A 27,903-nucleotide genomic window follows, 5' to 3' on the forward strand; every position below is an offset into this window, starting at 1 on the left:
CCTTTTTAGAATGTTCTGTTTCTCCAACTGGGTATATATACCAGGCGGTGATATTCTGGATTATCCTAAATTTGAGGGTAAACAGTGTTTCTTCCTGGAAAATTAACATTATTGCAAGATGGGGGGATTTTAAAATTAAAATAAACACTCATTTTGCAGGAAAGTGCACTATTTGCATAAAATATAACAAATTTTCATTTGAAAAACCTCAAAGAAATTTCATGCTTCTAGCGGTCTTTTTCACTTTTCCGCTGATTCCAGTGGGCATGCAGGTCGCCCCTCTGCTCTTAAAGGGACTTGACCGTCATGCTTCCTCACTTGGTCTTCACAATGACCCTGAGGTATTGATCTTGCAGGGTTGGAAAACAGAGACTCAGAGAAGGTAAGCAGTTTGTTGGCCTTCAGAGCTGAGAATCCAACTCAGCTATAGCTCCTTCTCGGACCTGCTTGTTGCCTCCTACGATTTCACAAGGACTTTTATCTCCAAGGACTTTTATCTCCATGACTTTGCTTAAATGCTGTAACTACTGTGGAGTAGGTCTTATAGGTATTATAATAATTTCCATTGTATAAAAGGTCAGAGCAAAGTTTGGTGATGATGTGACCTATGCACAGAAGTATTAAGTGTCAGAGCTGAAGTCAAACGCAGGGTTCCCGATGCCCAGGACAGAGACCTTTGTACTACACTGAAGCAGTCAACCAGAATCTGACACTGAGTACAGCCCCTTCAGGGCTCAGTCTGGAGACTCAGATCCATGCCAACTGACCAGACATAATTCTCATGCAAGTAGTGATAATTATAATGAATATTAGAATGATGCTTTACATTTTCAAAAGCTCTTTTTATATATCTTAGCTCATTCGATCATCCCAGTAACCCCTGTGGCCAAAGAGTTCTGTTCGTCCATCTAAGAAATAGGAAAAGGAATTAACGTCTATTTAGCTTTTACTGGGCACAATGCTAACATCTTAAGATAGGCAATTGCATTTTATATGCATGACCTCATCATATTGTCATTATGATGGTCATTTGTGGAGAAGATTGAGGCTCAGAGGAGTTCATCATTGTTTGTGTATCTAGTGAATTTTGTAAAATGCAAATCAAGTAAAGTTGAGCAAAATTCCTTAATGTGCTCGTCAGTGTCTTTTTCACTATACATTTATCTCATACAGTTATCTAGTGAAGCGTCCTATTCTGCCTTGCTCAGTTCTCACGGATGTCCCTGAAACAGATGATTTGTCCTTGCTAGTTCACCTCTTTTCAGGCAATGCAGGCCATCTTTCTCTTATTCATGAGGTAATTCCTTCCTCTGGAGGATGGAAGGAGAGAAAGGTTTTCAGTTAGAATTACTTCCTTATGATTAATTTCCTCCGTCTCTTCTATCAGCATCTCTCTCTAGGGTATTTGAATATAACAGGCTGTTTATATCTCCAGGTGATTGTTAATACACATAAATTTTTATTCGCTGTAATTTCAAGCAATGAAACCAAGCAAGAGAGAGTGAGGAAGGTATTTGGGGCATCGACGATTCCTAAAAACCCACAGTACATAGATTAAGAATTGCTCATCTTTCGCATTCGCATGAGTTCGTTTGCCCTGTGACCTGCTCATTGACTGGACATTGGATGAGGGGTTTTCTCATTAAAGGTAATATGTAGGAAGGACCCAAGTTCACAGCATTCCCTCAGCCTCTCTGGGAAGAAGCAAATATCAAAAGAGTTAGACCAGGAATAGTCACACATTAAATGCACCAACGCTTTGATTCAATTTGATTTAAGTCAGATGAACACATCTGTAGCAAAATTATAGTGCCTGAGAGTCTCACTGAGCATTTGCGATTTTTTAGCAACATGTTTTACCTGTTTAGTAAAATAATTGATTAGATGCATTTATAAATCTCTGTGGTACACATGACTCTTAAAATGCTGAGTGCTTAGTGAGGAATGAGACTTCATTAACCACCACCATCACTGAGTGCCTTCGCTGTGCATGGGACCTCAGCAGTAGAATGGAGATCTGATAATTTATGACATAACTTCTGTTCTTATTTGACGTTTCTAGTCCAGTTGGACAATGACAAATAAATGAATAGGCAACTAAATATAAAGTTTATACAAGGGCCAAAAGAGTAGAAATAGACAAGAAATGCTCTGTGGAGTCTGTACAGAGTGGTGGTCGCTACCACATGGAGAACTTAGTTCATTTACTTCTGCGAATCATCTTATGACGGAGGTACCATATCCCTGCCTTACCAAGGATTAAGGCACAGAAAAGTTAAGCAACTTGCCCAGGGTCACAGTGGTCATCAGTGACGGAGTGTGGCTGCAGAGACGGGAGTCTGCCTGCCCACCTCAGGCTCTTCCCTTGTCTATGCCTGGCTGTGAAATGAGCAGGGATGGTGAAATGTCTATTTAAACTGTTTAATTTATTGAAGTTTGTCACAACACAAGTTCTTACAGACACATATATAAAATGATACTTTAATTTAGAAACATTGCTTTTTAAAAAAATTTCCCAATTTCCACATAACCGTTTTTTCAAACTCTTTTCACGTATTTTTCACCACAAGGATCTTTATCATGATCAGATGCGTGGTTTTTAGAGCAGATTGCCTTTAATTCCACTAAGTTGTCTGAGATAAAGCACTTTTAAAAAATGTGTGTATGATGCTGTCGCTGGAAGATTTATCCCTACACAAAAGTACCCATTTCCTTTTTTTTTTCATTTGTTCTGTGGTTGTATTTTTGTGATCTCTACAATGTAACCACTTACGGTATGCATTTAAAAGTGATTCTTAAGAGTCTTTTCTTTAACATCTAGCAGTTGTCATTGTGAGATCAAACCACCAGAAGAATGAGGACATTAGTGCTAACCTTATTAAAAAAAAAAAAAAAGACTCCCTTTGGTGGTTTCTATAAGCCTCTGACATTAACACTGATAGAGGTCATTTCAGGCTATTGTGTCCTTCCCAAATAGTTCATTGTTGTTCCAAATTAAGTAACTGAGAGCCATTTCGCAATATGAAAGTCTTGGTGAGGACTTCATTCTAAGAGGGCCCTTTATGTGTGGGCAAGTATGGTAGCCCAGTGAAGGGATTTATTGAGACAATCGAGAGGGTAGGGGCGCCTGGGTACCGCAGTCGTTAAGCGTCTGCCTTCGGCTCAGGGCGTGATCCCGGCGTTCTGGGATCGAGTCCCACATCGGGCTCCTCCGCTGGGAGCCTGCTTCTTCCTCTCCCACTCCCCTGCTGTGTTCCCTCTCTCGTTGGCTGTCTCTCTGTCACATAAATAAAATCTTAAAAAAAAAAAAGGGGGAGGGTAAGATAAACATTTAATCTACGTGTGAAGGAAAAGAGTTACAGAAGGACACATGAAGAAGGAAGTTTTCAGACCTTTGTAACTGGTAAACATGAAGAAAAGGGTAAGAGGATATCTGAAGTCTCTCTGATGACCAAAGATAGCATACAAACTCTCCACATGTGATAGATATTCACGCTCACTACTTGTTTTTATTTTTATTTTTTTAAGATTTATTTTTTTATTTTAGAGAGAGAGTTGGGGGACAGGGCAGAGGGAGAGGGCCAGAGAGTCTCAAGCTGACTCCTGCTGAATGCAGAGCCCAATAGGGGGCTCAATTTCAGGATCCTGAGTTCATAACCTGAGCCAAAACCGAGTCAGACACTTAACCGACTGCTCCCCCCAGGCGCCGCATGTGCTCACTAATTGTAAATGTGAAGTTCATGGCTTGCTCAGTCACGTTTCCCTGATGCCCAAACCTAAGCCCTTCTATGCTCTTTGCTTGGTAAAGCTCTCCTGTTTCTGCTTTGCCACATCACCTATTTTATGTGCGTTGCAGGCTATCTGCACCCCTGTTTAGAAAAATGATACATGGGATATAACTTCAAGGCAGGATTGGTACAAAAAATAAACCAATTTGTGTGTGTAAGATATGATTTTTGGCAGATACTTTGAATTTTTGGAGAATAACAAATTCGATAAAATGGGAGGGAGGCTGTTGATGGAATCTTTTCAGTCTCCAGTAGGTCTGGCCCTCCCCAGTTTAAGCCCTTCCTATCTTTGGCCTGGACAAGTACAGCACCTGCGCCTTTAGTGCGCCCCCTGCAGGCAATTTAGTGAAACTGCAGAACTTTTCACAATTTTTAAACAAATGTTAAAAAGTGATACTGTTTGTATAAAAAAAAAAAACCCCAAAACTAAAAAGAAAACCATGTTATGCATAGAGATTTTGGAAAAAGGAAAAAGAAAAAAAATAAAGAAAAGCAATTATCCCACACTTCATCACATTGACAGCTGCTAACATTTAAAAAAGTATTTCCAAGTATTTTTGCATATGCAGGATGTACAATTCTTTCATGTTTTTGAAGATAAGTATTGAGTTAAAAAATGTACCAGGGATTGTGCTACTCCCTTGAGATTTAAAAAAAAATAAGACTCCTGCCCTTTATGGAACTTGCTTTTAGTGTGTGAGACAGAGGATGGACGAGTGAAAAATAATTAAAACAATTACTAATATTATAACTTCTATGAAGGAAATGGGTTAAAATGAGCAATTAATCATGGGCCTATTTTGGAAAAGGCAGTAAAGAAAAATGGGTTTATGAGGAGGAGCCGTTTCAGACATCTCTTTGCAGGAACGGCATTTTACTTGTCTCTGGGGAAACAGTCCCATCCTGTGCATCGTCTGTGTTCGTCTTTCTGGCACTTGTGGCCCAAGCCTGTATATTCCACAATAATTACTCTGGCCACAATCATTACTTTGAAGATGGACATTTAACCCAAAAGGAAATTGAATTCCTGGCCTCCAGTTGGATCTATTGGGGAGGAATTTTCTCTTTCTTTGGGGGTAAGTTGGAAGGATATAACTGTGGAGCACCCCAGGGCCATGGGGAGTGAGAGCCTGTCTGAGAACGGAGCCTGGTGAAGAAAAGAGGGATGTTCCAATGACGTCATCTGGGCATCTGTGTGCAGTGGTGCCCAGTGAGATTTTCACTTACAGGATTCACGTCCCGTGACTGTCCCTCTCCCGCCTGCTTTTTAAAAATCTAATTCAGTTGATTTCGAAGATGATGTGTTTTGTATCTGATACGTTAACTTTGCAGTAATGTAGGTGATCCAAATTGGATCTCTCCATTCAGTTGTGATGATGTAGGACTGTGCCTTTGTGGTAAGAATGTGGCAAAATTATCCTGTTTGTCAGTTTATCTACATTAATAAGTCATAGTTTTAGTAATGAGTAGATAAGATTTTCTAGGGTGAGAATATACACCCACATACCCAGATCCATACACTCACACACACACAATGTACAGGTATTATAATATAAAACATGTATATGCATAAACATTTTATACATATTATCTGTCTACATCCACATATACCCACATGCATACACATATGAGTGTGTGTGTGTGTGTGTGTGTGTGTATTCTGGCTTTTAACCCCCTGTGGAACAATATGCATAACTCTGCATGTGCTCTGTCTCTCTGTCTATCTCTGTCTCTATCTCTCTCTGGAGAGAAAGAGAACCAAGCTCTGATCTAAATTTAGTGTTCAGACAAGAAAGACATTTTTCAAAGAAAATAGAGGTTGAAGAATAAAAGAAGTTGGTAGAAAATTAGGAAGTCTTAGAAAAAAAGGAAAGAAAGATTTTAAGATACAGTTGATGGCCAAAAATCTTTAGCATCTTCCATGGTGGGGTCAGGATCTGCCATTACTTTCCTCCCTCTAATTCTCTGCTCTAGACCCTCATTCGTGCATCTCCCAGTGGGCTCAGAGATGGTTTTGGTCTTGGCAAAAGGTCCTGGGAAGCACTCTTGGTCCACGCTGTAGATCGCCGAGTTTCTCTGGTAGCTGGTCTCCAGACACTGGAACGGCGTGTTTCCCTGGGTATGCGCTGGACCGTCTCCCAGTTCTTGCACTGACCTCCATTGTTTCCTGAATCAAGTGTGGCTTTTGGCTTTGGTGCCTACCTGACAACTTGAATATGCTACTTCCTAACATTTTTGATTGGACTGGTTTGTCAGATCTTCAGGGTGGTTTGTCTTTGAGAGTGACATCATCCAGTCTCTGGTGCTCCTTAAAATTTTACTCTTTTTGCTTTAGTCCTCTTTGCCTTTGTGTTTGTCAGTCTTTTGTGTTCATTTGGCGCTTGCGGTTTGACGCAGAATTACAAAGTTTGAGGAATAAAGAAGACAACTAAAATGTCACTGGCGACCAATAATAATGCAATGTCAAGAGAGGGAAGGTATTAGCTACACTGAAAAACATTTGATTTTTTAAAAAAATTTTTGTTTATTTATTTGAGAGAGAGTGAGAGAGCACAAGTGAAGGGAAGGGCGGAAAGAGAGGGAGAGAGACAAGCAGACTCCCCGATGCTGGGCTTGATCCCAGGACCCTGAGACCATGACCTGAGCTGAAGTCAGTTGCTTAGCTGACTGAGCCACCCAGGTGCCCCAAAAAACTTTTGATTTGCATCACATTCTAGATCATCCAAATGGAAAGATGAGGAAAACAAAGGGGTACTGCAGTTTTCTTTACAGAAGAGTAGCAGGCAGTAAAGGGCTGATTCTACATTTGTGGCTGCAGTAAAGCAGTATGCAGGGAACACTTTTTTTTCTTTTCCAGAAGCTCCTAAGCAGAGGGTGGATGTAGCAACTAGCCAAAAGGGAACACAAAATTGATTGGGATGCCAGACAGGAGGCATATAATGCATGATGTAGTCGCAATTGAACAAGTTTCCCTCGTTGTAACACCTGATCACAAGCCCTGTGTGATGTATATTTAAATCTTTTAGGAATCATGACACAATACGCCCACCCCAAGTGTTAAATTGTCAGCCTACACTGAGCATTGCCGGAGCTGTCAGGCTGATCCATGGGCAGCCGCTGACCTAGAAGCCCAGACTCCGAGAGCAAGCGGGAAGTCGAGCATTAAATGTGGGGCTGGGTTGAAAAGAGGGTGGATCAGGAAGTCAGAAGTCAAAAGCAGTGGAAGGTCAAAGCTGTGTAATAGCTCAAAAGCCCAAGACCACATGCAGTTTGTAGGTGAGGAGAGGGCAGTCCACAAAGCAGGCGACTCAAAAGGGAGGCGGGGACAGTGAAACAGAGGTAGACGTGGTACACGCGGGAGTCCTCATTCACTCCTTACTCTTGAAAGAACAAAACTTGATATCCGGGTGTAGGGCAGCCCCAAACTTGGGGACTTGGAGCAGGCAGGAGGGGTCAGATCTTCATCACTTGGGTTTCCTTCAGTCTTAGGGGAAGGGGAGCAAAGGGGAAATAATAGCTGGCTCACTCACCCGGACACTTGATGGACAAATGAATTCAGACATAAACCTGAGTCAGCCTCTACTTCCAGTGAACTTTTGTAGCAGTGGCCCCATCAAGGGATCCATTCTCCTTGGGCCTCATTTCTTATGTTTCTTTCTATGAGCTATTTTAAGTGAAAGCATCTTAGCGAAAGGAACCATCTCCTGTGGGCTTAGGGGACAAGTACTTTACATAGCTTACTTTCCCCATTCTTTGAAGTTTGGTCTGTCCTCGTGTTAGGATGAAAGATGGTAATTGATCTCTCCGAAGTTATTCTACCAGTAAATGGTAGATTTTTGAAAGACCTGTTTTTGATATTTCTCCCTCAAAAGGCAATAAATAATTTCAGATTTACTGGTCTGCCTCAAAGCATCTTGGCAAAGGAGAGTTAATTCAGCGCTCAAGGTTAGATCCACACCTTTAAGGCAGCTGCTATCAAAGGAGTGGCTACTATTTCAGGTGTTAAATAGCCAGAAATTAGGCTACTTATAGATGCGGAAAACTGAAAGCAGAACATAACCTGCCTCCTGATGCAGCGGTAGAAAAGTAATACTTAAACCCCAAATCACTAAGGTAGTTAGAAGTTAGAAGTTCCTCAGATTGAAGAAGAAAACAGTGGAAGAAGAGCACCTAGAATATTGTCCCAGGTAACCCCATATACCTCTCGGATCATTACAGACCACTATTCAAATGACAGAAAATGCCCAACCTATCCTTTCAAAGCAGATCCTAACACTGACTCAGTAGAAGAAACCATTCATCTGCTTAAGGATATTCCTACCATGAATTGTTACAGCTCTCTGCATGATACTGTTGCATTTATAACTCAGACTCTAATGAGAAGACACTTGCCATGAAAAGGGACAGCTCTTGGGCCTTAAGGAATCCTAATTTGCTGTAATGTTGCCAGTTGTGATTGTCCTCTGATAGTCCGAATCAGTATTATGTTTGGGAGGGTTGATGAGGCTTCCTTGACCATTTCTCCAGATGCTCTTGTCAAACTGGGCTTGCCTTAAATTTTACTAGAAAATATTGTATTTTTGGTCCATGTCTGCACTCCTGCTGTGTGGTTCGGAAATGGGTTTGAGTCTACCCGTTCCAGTGGAATGTAACACAGTGGAGGCAGGTACCCCAGTAAGCTCACGTCTCTCCTGCCCTGTCCTTCTCCATCCCAGACTCCATCCTTGTTTGCAGTGGACTACCAAAGCAATGCAGCCAAACCCAGTACCCAAAGTTTTTACTGCCATTTCTTGCATGAGAAACACTGTTCATTCTCATATTAGGAGAAGAGAACTGAGTTCAATGTATCTCTTATTATAAAGTAAGGTCAGTAAGTATGGCAATTTGTATTTCTTCAGAATGCTTATATTTTGTGATAGTTGTCTGAAGGGAAAAAAGGAGGTGTATCTATCCTGTTTTTCCTTTCAATTAATGGACTTTCCCCACACTTTGTGCCTCCAAAGACTTGCCTCATTATCGTAAACTGTTCTTCTTATCTGCCTATTTAATATCAGCTGCGCTCTGAGGAAAAACAAAATGATTCCAGGATCCGTGGGCCCTTTCTTAACATCGAATTTTGATGTTTGAAAATAAATTTTTTTTGAATATCCTGGACCTTAACAATTAGTCTTAAATAGCTGTCTATTCATTTCAGTGTCATCATATAGTTTATTTTTTTAGTAAAATTAACTCAAATTCTGGCATGACTATCATCTTGGCTGATCGTGTGCTCTCTCACATTGTAAATTAGACTCTCTTCATGATATTAAAGGTCAGACAGAAACTTCCATTTTCTCAGTTGTGTGTGTGGTTTTGTTGTCGTAGTTTTGTCTTGTTTGTGAACAGACTCTGAGCGATTCCCCATCTCGCAACAGTTTACGGTCATTGAAGTCAAGACCATTCCCACTTGCCACTTGCAAATATGTTTCTACTCGCCATTTTAAAATTACTGTTGCCTTTGGATGTGGGAGAATGTCTTCCTTTGTCAGAATGGCAATGGGAGGCACTAGTGACAATTCCCTTCCCTTACGATTGGGACTGCACAAAGCTGTCAGTTTTTAAAATGACACTGCTGCACAGCTTTTCTTTAAGATGGTACCTTTCATTTTTGACTCCTGCTGTTCCTGACAGTTGAAATGGCAGCAGGAGGCAGAAACTAAAGTAAGTTCTCTTGGCATTTGCCCTTAGGTAGAAATTAATAATAGAAGAAGCAGACCCGTGCTTAAAAACAGTTAGTGTCAGATGTCATGCAACGGACTGTGACCAATCCCCTAATGAGGTGACCCAAACTGTCCATAATTTTCCAAAGCTAGCCTTCATTCTCAAACTTGCTTACAATGTTAATCTGTGTTCTTATACTTGGAGAGCCTTTGATATGTTCTGGAATCTTATGTCCTACTCCAAGAACTGTGCCCCAAATTGCAGCTCCATTTCTCGCTAAATCCTAAATTACTTGCTTTGAATTTTATAAATTGTGCGCTGTATTTTTTTCTTCTTACTCTGTGTTTCTGATTTCTGATGAATTAATATTCACGTCTTCCCCCACACCCCATGTAAAGCCTTACGCGATGGCAGATAGCTATGCTGATTTCAACCTAAACGTGAACCCCGCGGCTTTACAGATTTATTGGAATTGTATAGACTCTCCTAGCTTACTAGTTTATTTATGAGTTGCTGGATTTTATTGTATCTCTTTTTTGTCTGATGCCTTCTAGTTCTGCACCGTCAGCTGGTTTGTATCTAATATTTGCAGTTCCTTTCTTTGTGGATGGATACTCTATTCCCAGGGCTTGGGATCTGGACATACAATAGAATTTAAATGATCCTCTCCCAAACCCCATTTTGCTAGTTGAATTCCCATATTCAGCTCTGGGAATAAGCCAGGGCACTTAGCTATGTGGTTATGTATGAGATATACATTCTGTCTTTTTGCTCAATAAATTTTCATATCAGTTCCTCCGGTACTTGAAAAATGCCTTTGCATGTTCTTTAAACTCCTACACAGTCTCCCTTTCCTGACCCATCGCTGATGTATATTGATTTATTTATCACTTCCTTAGCTTCATTTTATAATCTTTTTAGCTCTCCCAAATGCCTCTTTCTCAAACTTGATTACTTCTTGTTTTTCTTATTTAGCCATTTTGGTCCATTTTATTCAGGGTATTTTCCTTACTAGATAAGCCTCCTACCTCTGAGGCAAGATAAATTGCCCTTGAACAATTCCTATTTCCTTTGGTTTTGTACAGATTCTTGATCATGTATTTTTAATTCCACCCAATTTGTGTAATTTTCCAATTTTTTTAACGTAAGCAATTTACCCGTTGAACGTGACTTTGATAAAAATTGATTATAGACAGTAGTTTAGCTTTACTATTATATATTCCTAACCTGTCATTCCTCTTACTACAAGCCATGGTAGGGGTTGTTCCATTTTTACCATCTTATGTTAAGAAACAGTATTTTCCCCATACCCACAAGTTACTCATTAAATTTTCATTTTAAAATTAGACCTGGATTACCTCTGATATTTTGGTTTGCAGCTCTACACTGATATGCCCTTATTAATTTTATTAAAATAATTGCCTCCAGTGCCTGTTTTCTCTTTGTCTGTATTGGTTTCTCTCTGAGGAAAGGCGATCTCACTATTTGCTCTAACGCAGACCTTCCAAAGCTTGGTTGTGTCGAAGAGTCACCTTGGAAGCTTTGGAAAATGACAGATTCTCAGGACTCATTCTAAACTTATGGATCTGAACTTCCTGGTAACGATCCCAGGAAGCTCCCTTCATAACAAGCCCCCACTGAGAATCTTAGGTGACTCAGTCAGGGATGAGCATTTGGGAATCAATGCTAGATGGTTTTCCATTGGAGACTAAGTGTGTTTCAATACTTGAGGGAAATAAAACAACAAAGATGGGAAACACGCTTACATTTATGAGATTCTCCATCATGATTGCATATTTGGTTTTTAGACTCCCCCGCAGGACTGTTATTTCTTTGAGCTCAGGAGCTGTGGCTTGATCATCACTAAATCCTTATACTTTGTCTCCATCTTGACATGGGAGGACATCCACACAGATCTGTTAAATATAGAAACTGTCTGAACTGCTTCTTATCCATGGGCATGGCTTCGTGAGACTCCATCAGGATGGTTCCATTTAAAATGATGGATTATTAAAACAGAAGAGAGAAATAACTTGCCCAGCAAAGAGGGGTGAGTGGAAAGAGCCCATGAGAGCAGAATTGGGGAGGGAGGGAGGTAGATCTTGAGGGCGTACAGGAAATGATTTTGAAGAAATTAAAATTCAACATACAATAGCCACTGCCGTCCAAGGTCACGTAGAGACAGTGTGAGTGTGTTGAATGTTTCACGGGTGTAACAGGATAGCACTCCTCACAGCTACATCGTCTTGTCTGCTGCCCTCAAAAATGGATTTTGGTGACATGAAGACAGATATCCTTAGGGAGGATTTTAAATTTGATTTCATATCCCTGGGGAGAAAAACACAAGAATAGAAGGGGGGTGGTGGTGGAGGCATCAAAATATATGAATGTCATTTTAATTCCTTAGTTCCTGCATCCGTAACTAGTGAGGCTTTTATCGTGTTCTTCAACTTCATCTTGGGAAGCAGATCAAACAAAATCTTTTTAAGATTTGTATATATTAGCATGAAATTAATACATCAACTCCACAATTTCTCAGGAAAAAGTGCATCTCTAATCACTGAACAACACCAAGTCAATAACTAAGAGCTCTCATCGGTAACTGTAAGAAAACGAGTTAAAATACACCAATTTCAGCTTAGTGCCTTTTGTTCCAACCTCAGCTGTAGTTTGCAGGCTTGTGACACAGGTGTGCTGCAGAGTTGTAAGGCTGCAGAGACGTCATTGCAGGATGGCTGTGTTTCCTGGTGGCATCTGTAAGCAGGCTTCACCTCACTGGGGAGTAGGCCTGTCGGTCAGCAGAATAGCAAAATAGAGGAGGTGTGATCCAGACGTTGTCCCAGACTTTGCTGAACTTCCTAATTATTCATCCTCCTTTAACCAGTGAAATGTGAGCGGATGGGATGTAAGTGCCCACCTGGCGGCAGCTTTAAGAGTGTAGGCCATTTGCCTCTCTTTCTTTCTCTCCCATCTCACCAGGAGCTGCTCTGCAGCGATCTGGGGTCAGGAGTGACGAAGATGTGGAGCTCAGGTCCAGGCATCTTGCAATGCACGTGTAGTAAGGGCAAGTAATAAACTGTGTTCTTTAAACCTCTGAGGGATGTCTCAGTGGGTCAGTTGGCTAAGTGTCTGCCTTCTTCTTGGGTCATGATCTCCAGGTCCTGGAATCGAGCCCCACCTGGGCTCCCTGATCAGTGGGAAGTCTGCTTCTCCCTCTACCTCCCCCACCCCTCCACCCCCGGCGCCGTGTGTGCTCACGCTCTCTCTCTGCTGTTTGGCAAATAAATAAATAAAATCTTAAAAAAAATAAAGCCACTGAGATGGTGGGGCTTTTGGTTACTGCAGCGTTACTTTGATCGTCCTTACGGAGACGAGGGGTGTATAACATTTTGGCAATTCACTAGTTGCTAGTGCAGAATGTTTCAGTAGGTTTAGTTATTCAAGAAAATACATTTGCCCAAGGGTTCAAATATATTGCAAAATTTAACCACATAATGTCAGCCTCTTTAAAGAAAAATAGGTAATATAAAACCCTTTTCAATGACTACCAAATATAAAATCACTGAAACTTAACATTCAGAGACCCCAGAGCTCCATCATCTGTGTTACTGCCCTGTGTAGGCAGAAACACCCTGAACCGTGCTCTGCCCTCTGCGGAGGCTCGAGAGCCGTGTAACTCTCTGCCTTTTTGAGTCAGCACATTCTGTTATTGCAAATTATCATCATGAGACTGAACTTTCTTAGAGTTGTTGAAAGCTAGTCTCCTGAAGGTTACATTCCACCCTAATAGGGAATTGTCTTCTGAGTCAGCCAATGCAACTGCTAGATGACTGTAATTATTAGGCAAGATTTTTTTTAAATGTATATTTAGCAAAATCTTTTCCTTGTTGCTTACTTTTGGCAAGTTCTATCCTCAAGTAGAGTTTAGATTAAATCCATTTCACTGTTCACATGACGACTCTTAAAATAGTTGGAGACAGCTGTTATGTACCCCAAACTCTGTTCTCTAGCCCAGAGTACTCCATTTCTTCAACCATCCATTACCGGGCACCCTTACCGCATCTTCTCAACAAATGGATTGCTGTCCTCTATACAACGTCGTTTGCAAATGTCTCTTTTTAGATACACCGAGAACATGTGAGATGCCAAAAAGGGTAAGACAGTTTCAGGGTCTATGAGGAGATTCTTTCTAGGTATTTTACTTCTGTTTCTACAGCCTGGGATTGCATTTTCTTTTTTAGAAGTTGAATCAAGCAGTTGGATCATCAAAATGTCCCAGGACTTTTCCTCATCATCTGTTATCCAACTGAGGTTTTAATCTGTTCTTTTCTCATCTAATAGGGTTTTGGAAAACAATATAGAACTTTATATTTGTTGGTAATAACTTCAAAACTGCTATTTTAAAGTAAACCTTACTTAAGCTAATCCCACAGTGTGACAACTTAAACATTTAACTCTTTGTGTGTTTATAAATTAATACTATTGTAAGTGAAGTATTTCCCTTTTCCCTCAGTGTATTAGATTCCTGGGGATGCATGTTGCTATAAATTTCTAGCCAAGCCACATCATCACTGACATACTTGTTTTAAATATATCAGAGTTAACCCTAGCACGAGTACATTTTTAATTATGTACATAATAATTACAAATTATTAATTCATAGCGGTTTTCCATCTCATTCACGTTACTTCCAAGAAAAATAACCTACCCAAATGAAAGTTATTTAAAAATATTAAAAGTTTTCAATAGTAAATGAATAATAAGTGAAAGGTGTTCAATACTGTGTAAAGTACAAAACCAGGCAAAAGCAAACCGTTAGGTTTGATGTGAGGGTAGTGGTTCCCCGTAGGCTGGGATGGGACGTAACCAGATGGGGGCGAAGCGCCGATAATGCCTTGTCTCTCGATTAGCAACTAGACAAAAAGTTGGTGAAAATCATCCACCTGCTTACATCTGATGGGCATTCTTTTCTTTGTGTATCTCACACCTCAGTAGAAAGTTTGCATCAGACAAGTTGAATGCTTCCTTACTTGGAATTATAATCATACTTCTCTAAACTACTAAATCCATCCAGCCAACTCTCTTAAAGGTAAAACCTCTTTTTAGAGTTTCACCTGGGAGAAGTGTTGTTTTGTCTACAGAGCTGTCCTTATCTTGGTTTCGTTTTAGAGAAGCATTGTGGAATTATTACAAATGCACCTGTCACAAAGGCCACTTCCACAGGGACATTCAGGTGTGACAGCTCCCAGTAGAACCAGGGTTGTTCTGCAACTGGTGATGATTGGGTCGGAAGATCTCTTCATCCCCCCTCCCTCTACCCTTTCATGCAGGAAGAGTAACTCTTCTTTACATAGCCGGCTAAGGACTGTTAATATCACTTTATTAGATTGGCTCCAAGCCTTGTCTCCTACTTTCATAGCTCTCTGTTGAAATCTGTTGAAAGTGACAGAATGTGCCCATTAAAAATGATTTATTGCCACCTTTACTTCTGGACTTTGGACCAAACCATTATTAATAGTAAGTTAAAGAAAATGGAGTCAGTGGTACTGGAGACTAGAGGAAGAAAAAAAAATCCATAAAGGGAAGTAATGAGACACAGTAGATGTAGGCAAAAGGCATCAGAATAAAGAAGAAAGTAGAAAAGCAAAAGTACTGAGGGGAAAAGGAGAAAGGACAGGACATCAGACAAAGGGACACAGAGGGAGACCAGTGTTAAAGGGATCTCCCTTCCCTCCTTGTCCTTCCCCTGCCTCCCCCACCCCACTGTCTTTCTGGAGCCTCCCTGGTCTCTTAGCCTGAAACTTGCCCTGGTTCTACTAGACAACTTTCTACCTTCGCTCACCCAGGAAATCTTTCTTTTTTTCTAAACTATGTTAATTCTGTCAATAAACAGTTATTGAGAGCCAGAGTACCTGGCTCTCCGGATATCAGGGAAATCCTGCCCCTGGGTACTTGCACTTATCCTAGGTAAACAGTGGTTACGATTCCCTACCCAGTATGTGGCAACAAGGATCATATTCTTTGATGTATTCCTCCCAGGATGGTCCATTTGGATAGGTATTAGTTACTAAAATTCACAAGCTTCTAAACTCAAACCCAGTCTTTTAAAATTCCCTATGTGTTTGGAGGCTTCATTTTACGAATACGTCTGTTTTGAGTTTGGTTTGCACATATACCAGTAACTAACATTGTCTTTGGCTTAGGGTTTGTGATTGTTTTCAGTCTCTGTTCTATGTTTTAAAGGTCAGGACACAGAGAAACAAACATTTCTTAAGTGCCTGCTTTATGTCAGTGCTTTCCTGGAAAAGTAGGATTGTATAAACAAGACACGCGATACATTCTAGAGAGGAATTAAAAGAAAAAAAATATCTTATATCCCAGATAACTAACTCAGGAAGTCACTGGTCGAGGAGCACTGGTGGATCTTAGTTTAACTTTTAAATGTGGAAGTGATTGACTTTTCTTACATTATGTGTGACATCTGCGGGTCTAGATCGCCTTAATTTTGCAGTCACGGAATCTCTTTGGTATAGCAAATGCAGACAGAAGACTGGTCTCATGGGATCCAGTAGAGTTAAAAAATATTCACAAACAACTTTTAGAGAGGAAGTAAACTGACAAACATGACTGTGTGTCTCACACAGTAACGTGAGCACGTGCTCACAGAGCAACAGTGAATCCCTGATGACCCGACATCAGCACTTGCTTACTTCTAAGAGCAGAGTCGAGCTCTTTGCGAGCACGTTACTTCTTAATTGTTTTTTCCGCTATCTGAGGATATCCCATGTGATATTCTGACTTCTTTAGAGACCTGGACAATCACACTCCATTCATCATCTTCAGAGTGAAAAGAAAGCCATATTACACCCAGTTAAGGGTGTTTCTTTGTTTCTTGCAATGTTGCAACTTTTCTCTGCATTTTGGTATGTAAAATTTCTACCTCTACTAGAATATACAAAATTATCATAATATAATGAGGTTGATCCCCCGATAATAGGCTTAAACAAAATAAAATTGTAGAGATACCTAGCATTCAAAAGACAAGCTATTACAGTGAATGATTTAATAATTTTAAGCAATTAAATATTATCTCTTAACTGTACTCTCTCACATGACTGGCATTTTAAGGCAGATGGTATCAGTTGCAAACAAAGGTTCTTTTGATAAAGGCTCTATTGATACTATAACAATAAAGTTAATTCTATATAATAAATCAATTAATGCATAATCATTGGGGGAAGTATTATGTTTCCTGTATGTATTCTAGAGGTAGGATAAATATCCTAACACAATTCCCTTTCTCAAGCAGAAAGAAAAATACAAGGGAATATATAATTAAATGGTTAATTGTGTATACTTGATAATGATTCGTATGTATACTTGATGATTATTAAGTACACTTGCTGGAGGATTTAAGGAAGGGGAGGCCATGAGGGCTGGAGGGGAGATGTGATCCCGCAGGGTTAGGTCATACTTAGATGAGTGGAAGAAAGTAGGAAAGATATTTTTGGCAGGCCTAAAAACTTGGTATTGAATGTGAGTCTTTGAGGAGACTGTGAGTACAGCAGTGGATGTGTGCTGAAGTACAGTAGGAGAGGAGGTTAAACTGGCAACTAGGACCAACTTATAAAGAACTTGAAGGCCATGAAGACTAACATAAGCAAGAAGGAACACATGGGCAGGAGCAAGAACATTTACTCGTCATGTATTACAAATAATAACAGGCAACATTTATTATTAGCTTATCCTGTGCCAACACTGTTCTAAGAAGTTTGCATAATCTGTATTTTATATAACCCTCAGACCAACCAGGGTAGGTATCATTACGATTTTTATTTATTTTAAAGATGAAAAAACAGAGACACACAGAGAATAAGTCACTAGACTATTTTACACAGATGGTATGCAGAAGAACCAAGATTTAAGCCGAGGCAAGTTGGCTTCCAAGTCCATATACTTAACTGCTTTGCCATCCGACGTCACCAGGAGGCTCTATGCCTAAAAATGTACACAGCCCTGGAAAATATGTATCATTATCCCAATTTTCAGATTGATAGGTTTAGTGCCCACAAGCTACAACTACGTCAGTTATACTGCAAACCTCCACTTGGCCTGCAAACACGATACAACACTGACTCTGATTTTAAATGCAATAAAAGGAAACTATCTAATCATTATATTCAACCAATAACTATAGACAGCAATACTTTGCTGTAGGTGCTGAAGATTTAACTCGGGGACTTTGTAATTAACCAAATATTTTATTACGTATCTCTCCATTACCTATATGAATTGTGGAGATGCTCAGCTACTAGTATTTCTTCCCAACTATCAACACTACTTTGGCTTATTCTGAATTCAGCCAAACCGCTCCCTACACCCATGCTTTGAAGACAAGACAGGAAACGGAGACAAAAGAGCCTAGTACCACATGAGGAAAAACAATGACCAAGTTTCCTCTTGCATGGAGCCAGCTAGAGTGGCTTGAAAGAACAGTTTGTTAAATATTCAGGAAGTTTGAGAGCTGCTAGTTATAGTCTTGGTAGCTTGAAATGAGCCATCGTGAGGTGTATCTACACCACGAAAATGGGCAAATGCTACAAATTAGGAGCTTGCTTTCCTTCTTTCTTTCTTTCTTTCTTTCTTTCTTTCTTTCTTTCTTTCTTTCTTTCTTTCTTTCAGATTTTATTTATTTATTTGACAGAGAGAGAGACAGCAGCAAGAGAGGGAACACAAGCAGGGGGAGTGGGAGAGGGAGAGGCAGGCTCCCAGCAGAGGAGCCAATGTGGGGCTCGATCCCAGAACGCCGGGATCACGCCCTGAGCCGAAGGCAGACGCTCAACTACTGAGCCACCCAGGTGCCCCCAAATTAGGAGTTTTCTAAAACAAATCCAGTCTACCAGCACACTACTGTCCTACTTTTCCTTTATGAGTTCTTTTGCCCAGCACACCTGCTGTTTGTTTCCCTTTTCTCATCCAGGAGAACTCAGGAGGAGGGGGAGGGGATTAATATCTTTTGAGCAACTGCTATATGCCAAACAGTAAACTTGTTCTACATATTATTTGATATTTATGGCAACTCAGTGACTAAAGTGTCAATCTCATTTTCAGACTAGAAAACTATGGGTCAGAAAGGTTACTTTCCCAATGTCAAACAGACAAGAAGAATTGGAGCTGAAGTCTATACACGGCATACATGATTTCAGAGCTCCTAATCTCTCCATTGAATCCCACTGACTCTGGCTGTTTGGAAGTCAGTAAGTTACCCTCCTCGGTCCGTTTAGAGTTACTAATTTTGAGATGCTTTACTAAGTGATTAACAGAGGTTGCTTTGTTCCTTGATTGATTCCACAAGTACTCAAAGAGAACTCCCTGGGGCCCAGCCTGGCAATGAGAGGCTCATTTAATGCCATGAGATAGAAATGAGAGAGAAAGATGCTCGGACAGGAAGAGCAGTGTGTGGAAGGCATTGCCTCCTATTCAGAAGCATTTAAAAGTAGTTTTTTGGGGGAAGCAATTATAGACTTCTTGACACCCCCAAAATCCTACCACATTCCTCATCCAGTTGAAGTTGAGCCTGAAAGCAGTGCTTAGTACCTGCTCTCAGAGACACCTTCCAGACCATGTGATTCAGGAACTTAATAATGGAATCTTTGTATACTAGAGCCCCCCAAAATGGATACCTTTTAAAAAAATTACTATTCTGTTTTTGATAGGTGGAAATAAACATGATGATGTGTCAAAGGTATATTTGTCCTAATAATCGAATTTTGTTGTAGATTCTTTGAAACTTGAAGGTGCAAGTCTCCCAAAACCAACTGTGGTGTTCATTACTTATTTATTACACTGTAACTGTTGATAATTACTAAAATTTTGGCCCTACTTTCCTCTTCAATAACTTAATGATTATAATAATACCTTACAAGGTAGAATGACAAAACCTAGTGCATGTAATTTTTCCAGTCTACCTTTCTAACCAGCTTCGGTCATTTCCCTCTAGAACCCTTAATTTTAGTAGAACTTTTCTTCTAACTATTCTTTGGTCATCCCTTTGAGCCTTGCTTCCCTGGAATGCCTCTTTGCTCTTTGTCCCTTCAGTTTTGTTCGACGTGAAGCCTTACGTCAAGTTTGATTCCCTCTCAAAGTCTTCCTGTTCCATGATATCTTCTGCAGAACTCACGTTTCTCTTCTGAGTTCAGACTTTATTTTCCTCCTCCTCACCCATTTGTAATTTGGCATCTACAGGAATGCTGTTTTGTGCTTTTGTGTTAATGTTTTATAGGCGTCTTTCCTTTTTCTTTCCAACACGGTTTTAAATACGTTGAGGTTGGGGCTGTTTCATTTCTTAACATTTCTCCTAGCACCAAGCAGAGAGTTACGCACCTGGACACCCTCAGAGAACAACCATGTTCACGTAAACTGAAATTCATAATCCTTTTCTGAGTGTTTTGTATAGAACTGTGCACAGCGTGAATGCTTAATAAGTATTAGGTAATTACTTACATTATTTCTATTCTAATTGCAGCATGTTCAAAGAACCCAACCTTTGCATCAGCTTTGCTCAGTTTCTTGACCTGCATGAATTCTCATGAAACTTAACAAAAACAGTCATTATGGGCTGAATTCTATTCTCCCAAAATATATATGTTGGAGCTCTAATTCCCGGTGCCTCAGAATGTGACTATATTTGGAGATGGGGTCTTTAAAGAGGTAATCAAGGCTAAGTGAGGTCATTAGGGTGGGCCCTAATCCAATATGACTAGTGTCCTTGTAAGAAGACAGACGTACAGAGGAAAGACCATGTGAGGGCACAGTGAGAAGGTAGCCATCTACAAGCCAAGGAGAGAGGTCTCAGAGAAACCAAATCTGCCAACACCTTGATCTCAGAGCCTCCAGACTGTGTGAAGATAAACTCTGTTGTGTAAGCCACCAGCCTGTGGTTCTGTGATGGCCGCCCTAGCACACTAAGGCACCATCTTAGATAGAAGAGCAAGTTTCACTGCATACTTTCATCGCACCACCTGTCCCCCTTTGGATCTCGCCCTTTCATTTAATCTGTGGGAGGAGCCAGTGAGTTGATTTGCTTAGTGGTCTGCTTGAGAGAGGGCAGAAGCAATCTGCTATGGTGCGATGCATTCATTCTTTCCTCTGTGGCCAGATTTTTGGTCCATGCATATCAGTTTCATGAGCCAGTAGTTGTGTATCCTTTGGGGCAAGTTAATTGATGTCTTTTTGTCTCGGTTTCTTCACCTGAGAAATGAAAATAGTCATCTCTATGTCAGTGAAATGACTGTAATCCAATTAGTGCTTAGAACGGTCCTTGGCACATCGTAATGAGTAAATTCTAAGTATTATTTGAAGTTATTTACCTTTACTAAATAGAATTCTAGCAACCTAACTAAACACATTTTAGCACCAAAATTTAGGGTCTCGTAGCTTTTAAAACATATTCTGAAGATATTGAAAGGCTAAATTTTTCGTCTCTTCGTTGTGTATATGTACACATATACGCACATACATATACCTGCAGACACATCTTTATTAACCGGAGACGAAGTAACCTGTCAGCACTTCCTCTTGGCTGAGGGCAAACACAAATTCGTATGTGTTGTCAAGTCTCCTGGGGCACCTGTGTCCCTTTTGTTTGGATACCCCAGTCAGTGGGTCTTGAACTATCCTGTTGAATTAGTGAGGCATACTGGCTCTGCAGTCCAGGGCTGATGAATGTCCTAAAACATGACTTCAGTTGAATATTTTTCTTTTTATTATGTTTTCCTCCTAAATTAGTGCTATAAAACCAAGGACACACTTTCAAAGGCGTTTCTGTGATTTGAGATTATTGCTGTTACTGCCCGTAGCTTTTTTTTCCCAAGGGGGTTGCAGAACCAACTGCCTTTGCACATTGTGAGCATCTGATCTGTTACAATATGCTAATAGGTTTTAATATGGTATGGTCTTGTGTTTATAAGCACAAACCTTATTGTAAATGTCAAAATAACTCAGATCTTAATATATCCCCTGTGGTGATACATTAATAAGGGCCATAGGACAAATACTATAGGTGGTTTTTTCTTAATGGACAAGGATCTTTTTATATTGGATTTGGAGATCAAAACCCAAAGAGACAATAAATAGCCAGCATTTTAATTTCAGAATGTGATGGTTGCTCTCCCCACAGCATGGGAGAATTTCCCTTGAAAAGCCTCATTTATTAATCTACTATGACAGTGTCAGGACATGATAGATTTTTTTTTTTTACTCATAATTGTCATGTAAATGAATAAATGACTTATTTTCATCATTGTGTTACAATTATATATGATAATAGCAAAGGGATCTTTGAGCTCATCTATTCTTGCACCATTGCTTTGCAGATAAGAAAACCAAGGTCAAAGAGGTTGAATGACTTTGGACCCTGAGGGAATCAGATCTAGAACCCAATTAATTTGTCTCCAAGTCCAATTTTAATTTTGGTTTTAAATTATACCACCCCAATGGGGCGCCTGGGTGGCACAGCGGTTAAGCGTCTGCCTTCGGCTCAGGGCGTGATCCTGGCATTATGGTCGAGCCCCACATCAGGCTCCTCCGCTAGGAGCCTGCTTCTTCCTCTCCCGCTCCCCCTGCTTGTGTTCCCTCTCTCGCTGGCTGTCTCTGTCAAATAAATAAATAAAATCTTAAAAAAAAATAAATTATACCACCTATGAACAATAATGATTTGAGGACTGGACTCAAATTGTTAGGCTTCATTACAGTTTACTAAAAATAATATTTTTTAAGAAAAAGAAGATATAAAATAAATCAAGTTATTTTTGATACTTATCCAATGAAATGATCTGAAAGAATAGCTGGTGCTTTTCGTATGTTTGTTTTGTTTACCTTCACTCAGGCAAGCCCCTACGCCTTCTATCCATGCTTCTTCAGGAATCGACTTCCCTGAGATAGCTGATCACTTGCTTGAATCGAGTCGGAGCTTAAAACAAAGTGCTCCTCAGTTGATACACTGGAGAGGTGACAAAACTCAACACAGCGGTATTTTATACTGCCACCAGGAGGCAGCACAACCAAGCAATCCAATCAGTTTTCATTCTTTGTTCTTTGGTTTTTAATAAATGTGACAAAGGGCAGAGTATAATATTGAGTGGACATGTATAACCCCAAATCACACCGCCTCGCTGGTGTTCTATGATACAAATTTAAAGTGCGAGGACTTGGGGCACCTGGGTGGCTTAGATGGTCAAGTGTCTGCCTTCAGCTTGGGTCATGATCCCCAGGTCCTGGGATTGAGTCCCACCCACATCGGGCTCCCAGCTCAGCAGATAGTTGGCTTCTCCCTCTCGCTCTGCCTCTCCCCCTGCTTGTACTCTGTCTCTCTCTCTCTCAAATGAATAAATAAAATCTTTAAAAAAAAAAGTGCAATGGCTTGATGTAGGACTGCAGCTTCAAGTAACACATCCAGGAATCCAGACTCTGTGACCTTACTCATGGTATCCAGTTTAAAGACCCATATGTTATTTTTTTAGGTATCTTCTTTTCAACTAGGTCATGTAGCTAATTCTTGTAATGAATCTCTCTTTAGGCAGCACTGTTTTAGAGGAACCATGAAGTAGGCATGAGAAATCCTGACTTTTCCACGAACTGTGAGATCATGGCCTCTTGGACTTAAACTAACACTCTCGGCCTTAATTTTCTAGTCCGTAAAATGGGGAGACGTGTCAAAGGGGAGTTTCTCCTTATTGTATCTTTACTGAGGTGTAATATACTATGTTTCTCAGAGGGAAAGGGCAGTAAAAAATATGAAATTTCCTACAGCACCAAGACTGGCAGGAAATCTCCATGTTTCTGTGTGGTATAACCCCAGTATCAGAGGAGTAAAAATGGCTGAGTCAAAACACATCAGTTCACAAGTCTGACACAGAATTTCTTAAACCTGGAATGATCCAGTCAGAATACAAACTCAGCCTTTGCACCTCACAGTAGGATTTAACATCTCTAGAATGTACTTCCTATCTGTAGACTTTGAGGCACTTTGATGGAAGATGATTTCTGATATTTAGAAAACTGGCAGGCCGCCACTTGGAGATTTGTAGCTGCTGTGATTGACAACTGGTTTCAGAAACATATTTTTCTGGCTTTGGTTAGGTGGTTGTATATATCAGAATGAATTGCTGAGTGCTATGGAATAAAAGGAAAGTAGAGACTTTTCTAGTTGCATGATCTCTAAAGATCTTAAAGGCATCATTTGTAAAGCAAATTGGCTAAATATCACTTATAACGGTCTAAGAGAAGGTTTCTTTTTTATATAAAAAAGAGACTTGGGAATTAAATTGGAGGCCTTTTAAACTGAATGTGTGCCAGTTTCCAGGGTAAGCAAACTGCTATTGAATTTTTCCTTGATTGTCAGTGTTTTAAGACTGAATTATTCAAGTCAGCAGCTGGTTTCTTTGTTAATAGGGCTCACACGAAATGAAGTTCTATGATGTGCTTCAAACCAATCCTCTGTTTATTGTTTATTTGCACAGAGCATTAGTCATTATTATTGTTATTTTCAGCAAAGAAATCTGAGGTGCAGGGATATGAAAGATTTGGACAAAGATGTGAAGACACGAGACATGATATTTACCGACTTCACTCGAGTGTGTGTACTACCTTTCTGGCTTAATTCACATTTTTGAATATTTCAGAGGCTTATTTTCAAGGTCAAGAATATGTAAAAGGTTGGAGGACCAAAAGAGCGAATCTTCTTTCTCTTTCTATTAGGGAATGCTTGGATTCCATTAAGGTAAGCCATTTTCTGTAGATGCAAGGCAGTATATTCAACCAGTAGCCCAAACACACAACTTTCAGTTTTCTTCCCATACTGACCTTCTTGGAAGCCTGTAACATTTGCAGAAATAGAAGTTTAATCTCTTCACATCAGTTCCTCCATGTGCAAAAAATGGAGGTCATTAGATAGTGAAATATTTTTTTCTTCATGATTACAAAGATTGTAAAACACTCTTCCAGCTGGCAGCAGAAACCGCCTCGGCTCCATTTGCTCTGGTTTCCCGGTCAGTCTCTCCAGACCGCGTCTTCCCAGGTGACCAGCCCATCAGGTCACTGCCAGCAGAGAAGCATACTGCAGCGTTTCCAAGGCAGGTCCACACAACTCCTTGTGGAGAATTAACGAATGGTAGTTAAAGAAAGAAGAGACAACCAAGGGAAAGAAAGCCCAAAGCAATCAGCACTAGAGTACAGAAGGCAGTATATTAATGTTACAGCTCGATTGGGTTTATAATTAAGAGAGAATCAGAAAGAAAGAGGGCGTGTTTCTTTTTTTCTTCATTGATAGGAGATTTCAGCAATGTTTAACCCTTTTAAAATTGTTCAGTGCCTCAGTCCAATAACTTTCCCCTTAGAGGCATCCTTCCCTAACAGCTGTCCTGGAAAATCTGTTGTTAGGAAGTGATGTTACAGAGCACATCGTGTTTACCTCAGAATGCAACCCGTGGAAGACTGCGTCTTTGTTCTGAATCTTGAGTTCCATAGCTGATGTGGGTACAGACATGCAAAATTCCGTGTGTATCTTAATTCCATTTTTTCTTTTAATGGCAAGAATTCCAAGATCGGATGTAGATTTCAGAACTTAGACCCGGTAACAGGTGTATAGCGCTGTGAAGTAAACCAGTGCTCCGTCATGGGTATGACTCTGCAGGCTTTACTTCGTTTTCCTGTTGCAGAGTTCCTTCTACTATCACAGAGACTGGGCATGTGCAGATGAGCTTGAAAGGCTCTACCGTGATTAAGGAAACAAATAAATAAATGTCTCTCCCCCTACAAAACAACAACTAGCAAATAAAACCCCGCAGTATGCCAGTGTGGCCTCCTGTTGGGTCTGCCCCTCTGCGGCTTCCTGTGGATTGATTCCTGCTATTCTCTCCCTAAGCAGACTGTGGGCAGGTTGACCATCTGCTGCTAGGTCACAGCTGCCTCTTCGAAATGATGCTCTTGTTCTTCTGTCCCATTTCTAAATGACTCGCTATGGCTATCTGTTGCTCGTACCACCTGCTGAAAAGCTGACAAAACAGGTCTCTATTTGGAATCTTTAGTTTTGAATATTCTTTTAAGGCACCTAAATCTCTTGTTTTTTAGACATGCATCCTAAACACAAAATTCTTTTATAAAAGTAACAATCTTTTGCTAATGATGTCTGATAGCACAGGCCCATCATTTTCCATTTTAAGATTTAACATTTTCTCATATCATATCTCATAAAAATCAAGGACATAGCACTAAATTTTAATTTGATAAGGTCTTTCCTATAGGAACCTACGATAAGATGGTCCAGACACATTACATTCCAAAAATCTATCATAGGAATAGAGCTTAGAGACTGTAGAACAACACTGTCCAACAGAGATAGAATATAAGCCACTTAAATAATTCTGAATTTGCTAGTGGTCATTCTAAAAAAAGGAGAAAAGAAACAGGTAAAATTCATTTAATAATACATTTTATTTAACCAACTATACCCCAAACATTATTTCAACATATAGTAAATATACAACGTGATACATCACATTCTCTTCTTTGGTAGTCTGGTGTGTATTTTGTGACTTAGAGAATGCCTCCGTGAACGCTTGTGATGTTTTAAATGTTCAGTGGCTACATGTATCTAGTGGCTACTGAATTGAAGGGGCAGTTCTAGAGGAATAATTGACTATTATGTCTCTCATACAGCTCCTGTAAAAAAACCCCGAGATCTCTGGTGTTTGGTTCTCGATGGCAGTTGGATGGTTGATTCTATGTAGGTAGCAAAACTGTATTCTCTTAGAAGACTTAGAAGCCAGGTGGGTCTTCTGATCCAGATAGATAGTCATTCCATTAGGGTAGAAATCCACATTGTGCTAAATTATGTGATTTTTTCCCTCTGAGTGGGGTGATGAAGTTGATAGTTATTTGAATTATCCCAATAATTGTTTACTTTGAGAGGTGATATTTGAACACTTAATACCTCTGATGTTATTTCAAAGTTGTCACAACTATGTATCTATCTTATGAGACTTGAAATAACCTCCCAAAATTTAGAGATTCCTTTTGAGAATTCACTGTAATAGAAAATGACATGGTGATACATTTAAATCTCTCGAGGATCATATTTTTCTTTCCAAGTTAATCCAGAGAATGACACATTAAATGTAAAATAAAGAGACAGCACAATCATGTACAATGCAAAGTAAAAACAAACAAACAAACAAACAAACCAGCAAACAAAACCACCACTACTTTCTATGGAAAGAAAAGTGGTATGTTTAATGGTGAAATTTCCTAGGAACACAGCACAACTTAACATCTTTTTCCTGCCAAGTAGCATGACCTCTTTAAAAGCTCTCATCTCATTTCCAAAAGGAAATAGAAAATCAATGAAAACATCAACAAGTAAAGTAAGCCAGGTGCTTCAAAGAGGAAATATAAAATCAATAAACACCCAGCAAAGTCAGTTCTATGGTAATGTTTGTAAAGAAAATTACTGTATGTTAAGGAAGAAAGTGTACATAGTGTATGTAGAACGTACAGAATCACTTAATGCAAACTATTGTAGAAATGCTAATCCTCAGAGAGTTTGTGCTGTGATGCCTTCCTTTTGCTTTTGAAGCAAAGAAGAGCTAGACTCAACATGAATGCATGCTTCATCATTAGTTAGTGACTGGATACATTATTGTAATTTAGGTTATACTGTTTCTTCTCATTCTGTATGACTTGAATTAAGTTTAGATGCAAAACTGGTTCTAAGATGCTGGTACCTAGAAATATCATTCTCATCCATCTTTCTGGTATTCAGACGATTCTGACCAAACATAACATTTGGATTTTCCTTCTTTCTCTAGTTACAGTATAAATCTTACCACTATTTTATCCACATATTTAAAACACATACAGTTAGCTTCCCTGGAAGACCTGTATATTTATAGGACAAGACTTAACATATGAATAAGGATCTAATTCATTTGAAATAGCTTTTAATCCATATAGTTCATAATGACTTCTAAGTCACCTCTAGATATTTAAAAATGGTGAAAACCTTTAGAATTGTGAAATTGCATTCTAAGTTTAATATAGATAATATTTTAGTTACTCTGATACTGTAGGATGGGCAGTAAAATAAATGTATCCTGAAAAGATTTCTTAAAATTTTAATCAAGAAAATGTAAGATACTAAGAGGATTGAATGGCTATTAAAATAAATTTTAAAGCTGCATTTTCTTTTTAAAATAAACTTTCACTTTAGAATAGTTTTATATTTACAGTAAAACTGTGAAGATAGTACAGAGTTTCCATATACCCTGTACCCGGTTTTCTTGATTATTTATATCTTAGTTAATATGATAGACTTGTAGCAATTAATGAACCAGTATTATTACATTACTATTTTAAAAGT

Source organism: Ursus arctos, unplaced genomic scaffold (assembly GCF_023065955.2).
Source record: "Ursus arctos isolate Adak ecotype North America unplaced genomic scaffold, UrsArc2.0 scaffold_27, whole genome shotgun sequence".
In the NCBI taxonomy this organism is placed as follows: Eukaryota; Metazoa; Chordata; class Mammalia; order Carnivora; family Ursidae; genus Ursus; species Ursus arctos.